The following is a 7,825-nucleotide window of genomic DNA, read 5'->3' as shown; positions in this document are numbered from 1 at the left end:
ACACCGCTACAAGGCTTGTACGCAAATTTTAGTGGGCCAATTTGTGTTTGAGTGAATGTCTTCATTTGGTCAATGTGATCTCCCGAACATAACATACACTGGTGGTCACACAAAGATCACATCTGTTGTTACTAACCCAGACTGCACATAAAACCAAATAAAGTTTGTCTTGTACGTACTATAAACCGAGTCTATGAACGTTTTGGTATTACCCAGCACACATACTCATACATAGCTGATGACACAGAATTCAAGCTGATAAGTGGTAACCCCTTTGTGGGTTTTTTTGTTTTATTTGACAAATGGTGATTACAATGTCAACACATACATGTACAAACATCACAATGCGACGAAACACGTGCCCCTTCTCTCGCTAAAATGTAGTAGAATACAGGTGACCAAGACTGTCTATGCGTGACACATGTTACACTGGAAGATACAACCTGACCGTTTCTCCGCGTGCACATTCTGAACAAACAGGAGTAGGAAATTCGCAGCTAGTGTGACCACAAGGCTTGATGTACATCTTAGCCTTAGCACAAGCCGAACAGATTACATCCTGTGACACGCTACTCATACAGACGAACCGGTACGACGTCGACTGGATTTTACAGTAGAAACACCTTCGCACCCCTGACACTGCCACGCTTTTCAGGATGCAATTCTCACATGCAACGTGTCCACAGTTAAACACACACATGTGTGTCCATTCTTAACAACAGGGACACGTGTACAGATCCGTAGGCCTTCCGATCGGCACAGGAGGCGCCGCGGACGGTGTCGGTTGGGGTTCATTGAAAGATGCGTCGATTGCCTCCTGCGACATGGACGGTCCATCCGCCCTGTAGCTCCCAGGCCCAGGTCTTTGAACCGCAGCGGTCAATGTAGCAGAAGACCCACGGCGGGGAGGTAGCCCCATTTCACATCGGGTATAATCATCCATGTGAGGTGTACGCGTGGTCTCCCACATGGAAGGGCCCTGGAACCCGTCGCCAGTGGAGTTAGGACGTCTAGTGGGCACGGTTCCATTGTAGCTTTGGATCTGTAAGCCGAATGTAGCCTCAGTGGAAGACCTTTTGGCGTAATCCCTATCACTTGGATCAGGGCTGGTGAAGTCTACGGTGTTGATAAAGTAAACGGCCCCGCGATCGAGTTCGCAGTCCAGAATGTCTTGAAGCGATAACTTTGAACACAAGTTCTTGTTGTACGGTGGTAACCAGGAGAGGAAGGGTCTTTGTATCTTTTCGCAGTAGGCAAATAGCTTCAGTTCGGGCACCAATGCATGCACCACCGCCAGCGTCTTGGTTCGCTGATCCTGTACGCATTACCATTTGCTTACATGAAAACGCTTTATGTACGCGGCCGCAGGTAATGCCCGCTTGGAGTCCGGGGTTGTTGGGCGTACAATACCGGCCACGATGTGCTTATTTGCCAAGGACATGACTGTAGACAAAGCACAAGTCTACTGCCCTGTTCTGTTCTGTTAATAAACTCCTGCTCTGGGTCGGCTAGCTTTGCGCTGCGGGTCGGCTGGCTTTGCACTGCGGGTCGGTGGATACTCTTCTGCTGTACTACACTCCTCGAGGAGGCCTGTCTTTACACCAACTTACACACACTTAACACCCGACTGTCAATACAATGCGTTGGTTTACTGTGATTGCTACTCTTGGCCTTGTCCTAGTGGGACCTGTGTTGGCTAAGCCCGCATGGAAATCTCTGTGTCCACCACTAGACTGCAGGCCTCCTGTGGTGTCTCATCTGATCACAGACGGTAGCAGGCGGCTAACAGTGATACACCGGTATACCTAAGATCATCTGTACTACAATACGATATCGGAGGTTATATGTGGAACCGAAGAGCACCAACGTATACCTGAATTCGACAAAGACGATGGGACCCAATGGAGTAGTAGTAGCTGGCGTTATGGGGCTATGAAGTGTGATGTGCAACTCACGAGCCCTGATGCGTTACAACACAATTGCATGGTACATCTTAATATAGCTGGCAAATGAGAAACAGACAGCCTCGTGAATCCGCAATGTGGAATACAGATGGCCAGCCCCACTCTGTCCGTGAGTTTCGATGAAGTGACTTTGAGCACATTTTCCATGATTTGGGCTGCGAAATACACTGCGGAGATTGAATGGACCGTCACAGGTGCCGATGAGCCGAGTCGGATGAATATCGTCCAATATGAGAATGGCAAGCTTTGTGTAGCTCACATCCAAGACCTTGTGACCTCAAACTACACCATTAGAGCACGTGTCCGACAGCAACAGAACACCGCAGGCATACTATCGAGATACTAGATCCATACTATGTGGAGCAGGGTTCTATCTCTGTCTGCGGCCTGTACACACCCTGTACGTTTCCAATGTAACAGGGATGACCACAGTCGAATCCAATGTGTGTATCGATGCTTTCCACCCACACAGGACATTCTTTCGAGACTGCAGGTCACATGCAGGAACGAACGTCGTCGGTGTACGATGGAGTCTACACAGCAAGGTCTGGAGTGCACGGGGGCATTTTCCGCCAGAGAACTTCTGGGTACTACATAGTGTCACGTTGCGGTGCTGTTCAACTACGCAGAAGCGGACGAGAGCACAATCTCAATCTAATGTGCAACTATGATACGTCGATATCAAACCACCCAAGGTTTTAGGTAGATGACAGAGCTGTGTGTTCCCTTGTGTTCTATCCATATCATATCTACAAAGAAAGGCATCACATCGCAATGTGTGCGCTGACAGTTCACTGTGTCTGTGACAACTCTTATGTGTAATGACGTCTGTTTTGTGATGTGAACGGTTGCTGAAATAAAACTGTGTACACAACCTTATGCGCAACCAACCGTGTCTATGACTGTGTGTTTCACAACAACATTGAACCACTTACTCCTCTGTAGTCTCGGCAAAAACCCCACCCATGGTTAAAAAGAATATATAAAACCGAACCCCTGGTTCTACGCTCACTGGCATTAGAGCAAGTCACACCGTCACCCAGACATAGGAGTCTCAGAGGATAGCAGCATAACAAGAATACACCGAGATGAACCTGACCGGGCAGTTGGTGCTCTTGGACGGTGCGCACTCGTCGGCGACTTCTAACGCAAAACGGCAGGTCTACTTAGACATGTTTGCACAGTTCGCCAAGACGGTCGAGCCGTTTACTGTAACTTTCAAGGTCATGATGTCTAACATGTCTCTGTATAGACACTTGCTGAGTGCTACGGGGAACAACGGCTGGTGTCTGGTTCGTCATGTGCACGAACACCCCAATGAGCATGCCGTGTACGTTAAGGATTTGTATGCTGCCACCAGGACAATAGCAAGGTTTGTGGACAAGTTACACGAGGCTTCGGGCGATCCCAAATGCGCAGGCCATGACAATGTGGGATTGGCCGAGGACAATTACGAAATGTGGTTCACCCTTTAAATGGACCACGAGTTCACGGTGAGAACCAAGGTCGAGCCTACTGCTAAGTGTCCCAGCGAGACCGCTCGCATCTTGAGACGAGGCGTTGACGGAGGTAACGGGTTATATCTGCCTATACGCACTGGGCGCAGAGCTTATGGCCTCCGATGTGGCCGAAAATGCTGAGAATCAAACTGCCTCCCAGAGCACGGACACCGCAGACAGCCGAGCCAACGCCGAGCCCCACGACACCAACGTGTTACGACTGAACCAAGCTGCTTCCCAGAGCACCGCTAGTGATGGCAAGCCAGCCATCGCCGAGCCCGACGACATCAACGTATTGCAGCTGAGGAAACTCCTCAGAATGCCGGCTAAAGCAAAACGCGGTGCTCTGCATTAACCTGCACTCTAGCATAATCTCATTCTCCAAGTGTACAAACAACTCACATGAAATGTTGTAGTCTTTTTTTATTGGGGACAATAAAAACCTTGAACAAAACCGTACGTCTCTGTACACTTGTGTTGCGTTCTTTCAGGCAATGTAATAATACAGTGTGCATGCACTTATTTCACACATCGGTCGGTATTATTTTGCACACAATATGTTGTCCTTCTCCTTCATGTAAAGGATGATCATCAGTCTCCTAAAAATGCTAATGACATCAATAAACAAGGTCACACAGTGCCAGATGTAGTCCTTGTCCCCGTTCTCTGCTTTCTCGATAATAAGCTGAGTGTCAAACAGGACACAGCCGCACATGAGGGTCAGCCCCGGGTACATGTCCGACTTAAACAGGTCGATAGATCCAAAGACTATGTTTATCAGAGGCAGTAGGAACAGCACAGAAAGACCAGACATGAGTGTGCCTCCAAGAAACAGTTAGCTCATGCGTTCGGCGTACAGGGCGCTGAGGGTGAAGCAGATGAAAATCACAGAGGTTCCCACGAAGATGAGCGCAATGATATTCGGATCGACAGTGATAACAAAGTCCAATATGGGTCCAAGGCTAACACCTACGAAGAAGGCAAATCCTGCGAGCATAGCAAGTCTCTTCCTTTCTACCTCAGGGTTGTGGGGGGTCACGGCAAGCCAGATTATCAACCCAGAGAGTAGCCATCGCACTAACTTCTACCAGGCATGCAACGACATGGACGTAAGACCCGCCAGTAGCCAGACACATACAAATTGCCAAGCTTGAGTACACTTTCTACAAGTGCTCCTGGGTGGAGTGAGATATGTGGGAGAACTGGAAGAGAGCATCTGTCTTGCGTTGGTCAAAATGATACATCCTATGAAAAAGCCGGCTCCTTTCTCTCTGTTACGAGCCGTTTCCTTTTTCTACAGTTAATGTGTGTCCTAAAACAACAAAACCAAAGAGCTGGCATTGGTTCCAATCACATATATACAAAACTGCACGCCTTTTACCGGTTGAAGCGTTAGCATTGAAGCAATGGCGAACATGTCACATAAATGTTACAAGTTTTTGTGAATCATGTTTATTGTGCCACAATTGTGTAATTAAATCAAATGACATACAATATACAAAGCAGCAATCTTGGTAAATAAAATGTAAGATGTTACATTCGTTGCCTGTATGTCAACTAGGTGGATCCCCCACCCGGATGGAAAGGCGGCCTCTGCTGGCCGTGCACCATAGTGCCTGCGCGAAAACGCAGTTATTTCTACTAGGAGGATCCCTGCCTGGAAGGAGAGGCGGGGCATGCCCGGAATATGCCATTAGGCCCGTGCGCGACAGGGAAGTGCGTTTTAAAAATGCCCCCCTCTGGCTGTATATTTTATTGCAACGTGAAGAAAGCGTTGGCGTCGAGACACTTGTTTCCCTTAACCCTTGTGCGCCCGCCTGTTCTCGGGGCGTGGGTCGTGGTGACCCCCGAGGGGAGTGTGTGTTATTATTACGATGGTGTTGATGATGATGATGGTGATGATGATGATGATGATGATGGTGATGGTGGTGATGTGGGGGGTCTTGGTGTGTGTTATGACGATGATAGGGTAAGGGGGGTCATAGTGACCCCCTCAATGCATATGTGTTATGACGATGATGGGGGGGGGGGGGTCGCTAGGACTCCCTCGGGTCATATGTGTTATGACGACGATAGGGTGGGGTGGGGGAGGGGGTCGCTAGGACCCCCAAGGGGCACTTGTGTTATTACGACATTGGCTGCATCTGGGAAGCGGCGGTGTGGGAAGCAGCGCACTTGGGACAGTACGTGACGGCGCAGTTGGTGCCCACGCACACTCGGCACTCGTGGCACAGGATCTTGGTCTTGACGTCTTTGGTGCTGGGACACACGCGGCACCTTCGCCTCTTGACCGGAGACAAGTCGCGTGGCATAGCGTTAGAGGCACCGGTGGTGGTACGAGCAGCAGCAGCGCTTTGCCCAGTCGCTCGAGGAAGAGCCGTCGTTTGCTGAGCTTGCCCGCCATCCAGTAGGGGTGAATTTCCCTCCAAAGCACGAACACGTTGTAGGCCGCCACGTCCACCATGTTGTGGAAAAGGGCCACCTGCAGGTCTTTCTCCTGCAGCTGTACGTGCTCACGACCTTGTCCAGGTTGTCGACGCCTCCCTTGGTGCGGTTGTAATGCAGCACCAAGGGAGGTTTTCCACCGCCGCCGCCGCTGCTGCTGCTGCTTCTACTTCTGCTGTTGCTGTTGCTGTTGCTGATGCGGCGGCTTGGCCGGGGCTCGGGGCCTGAGTGGTGGTGGTGGTAGCTAGCAGCTGTGGTAAGGAGAGGAGCAGCACGTTCTTGTTCTTCTTGGCCACGTAGGAGATGATGATCGTGTCGGGCCCTCTTCCTCCTCCTCCTCCTCGTGCGACCGAGCCGCAAAGTACTACGGATTCGACGGAGCCCACAGCCCTGCCCTTGACGCAGCACAGCGCAGCTTTCTGGGGATTTAGGGTCTGTTTGATCACAGAGTGCCCAGCACGGTGTGGCCTCTTTTGCGATAGAGCCTGTCGGCGAGATCGCGCGAGGTCAAAAAGTTGTCGCATGTGACGTTGTGTCCCGGCGTCAATCCCTCGGTGAGTGGCTAGGTGCTTTTCGGGAGAGCCGCACTTGTCGGACTTGCCAGTGTAGACTTGCATCTTCCATGCGTAGCTGGAACGGGCGTCGCACGCCACCCATTTCTTGATCCCGTACCTGGCCGGTTTGCTGGGCATGTACTGTCCTAACGGACACCTTCATGATGGCGAGGGAGAGAGAGAGATAGAGAGAGGGAGAGAGAGAGACGTGAGTTTGACAGAGAACACACGTGCAACTGTGGAAGATAAAGTCATGTAAAAGCACAAACGCAGAACCCAACAACGACAATAGCAGGAAGCTAGTGTCGTCGTCATTCCCGCTCCTCTTCCTCCTCTTCCTCCTCTGCACGCAACACACACACACACTCACCACGCACCTCTGAATGGCACCAGTCTCTCGTCGACGGTGACCTCCGGTCCCGGGCGGTACATGGCGGGCAACCTCGCCCACCACTCGTCCCACACGGCTCTGATGGGGGCCAGATTGTCGTTGCCTCGCCTTGCTCGTCTGGTCTCTCTGTCGTCGAAGCGCAGCGCACTCGAGTGGGCTCGAAAGGTCTTGAGCGGCATCGTGGTTCTGAACACGGACCTGCCGCTCTCGGCGTCCCACAGGCTCTCGCAGGCCTCTACAATCGTCTTCGCTACCTGTAGGTCCGTTTGTAGCCGCGTCGCTACCTATAGCTCAGTTGCCACTAGCTCAGCTGCCTGCTCACTCACCCATTCAGTCACCATCCTCACCGTCTCATTACAAGCAGGGAACACACTACATAAAAACTTTAGCTGGTCCTCAGAAGCTGGTCATCTTCAAGGAAGTAACTCCCTCCAGGGCCTCCCCAGAGGCTCGGTGCCAATCATCAGCCAAATCTAGACCCCTGGAGGTTAAGCCACCAGCTCCAGCAACTTCACCCGATAACTTTTCTAAGCAGTCTCAGCCGTCATCCCCTGCTGTGAGCTCCAGTGAGTCCGCCCTTCTGCCTCCGTCCTCTGCTGGATGATCAGAAGGACCCATTCAGCCGCCTATCTCAGCTGGAGGGCCCGAGGAGCCCGTCCAGCCTCAAGCCAAGTCAGCTGGGGGTTCAGGTGAACCCAGCCAGCTTCAGGTCTTGTCAGCTGGGGGTTCAGGTGAACCCAGCCAGCCTCAAGTCTCGTCAGCTGGGGGTTCTGGAGAACCCAGCCAGCCTCGGGTTTCGTCTGCTGGAGGGCCCAAGGAGCCCCTCCCGCCTCAAGCCAAGTCTGCTGGAGGGCCCGAGGAGCCTGTCCAGCCTCAAGCCAAGTCAGCTGGTGGGTCCGAGGAGCCCACCCAGCACCACGCCTTGTCTGCTGGGGGTCCTGGAGGACCCAGCAAGCACATCCTCATGTCAGC

At 51.8% G+C, this 7,825-nt stretch overlaps 1 pseudogene; it reads right to left on the bottom strand.

Moving 5' to 3' along the window:
- Nucleotides 1-4,004: 4,004 nt before the first annotated feature.
- Nucleotides 4,005-4,707, bottom strand: LOC134620558 (probable Bax inhibitor 1; annotated as a pseudogene).
- Nucleotides 4,708-7,825: the final 3,118 nt, after the last annotated feature.

This window comes from Pelmatolapia mariae, linkage group LG23 (genome assembly GCF_036321145.2).
Source record: "Pelmatolapia mariae isolate MD_Pm_ZW linkage group LG23, Pm_UMD_F_2, whole genome shotgun sequence".
In the NCBI taxonomy this organism is placed as follows: Eukaryota; Metazoa; Chordata; class Actinopteri; order Cichliformes; family Cichlidae; genus Pelmatolapia; species Pelmatolapia mariae.
This window is presented reverse-complemented; position numbering and strand designations above follow the sequence as displayed.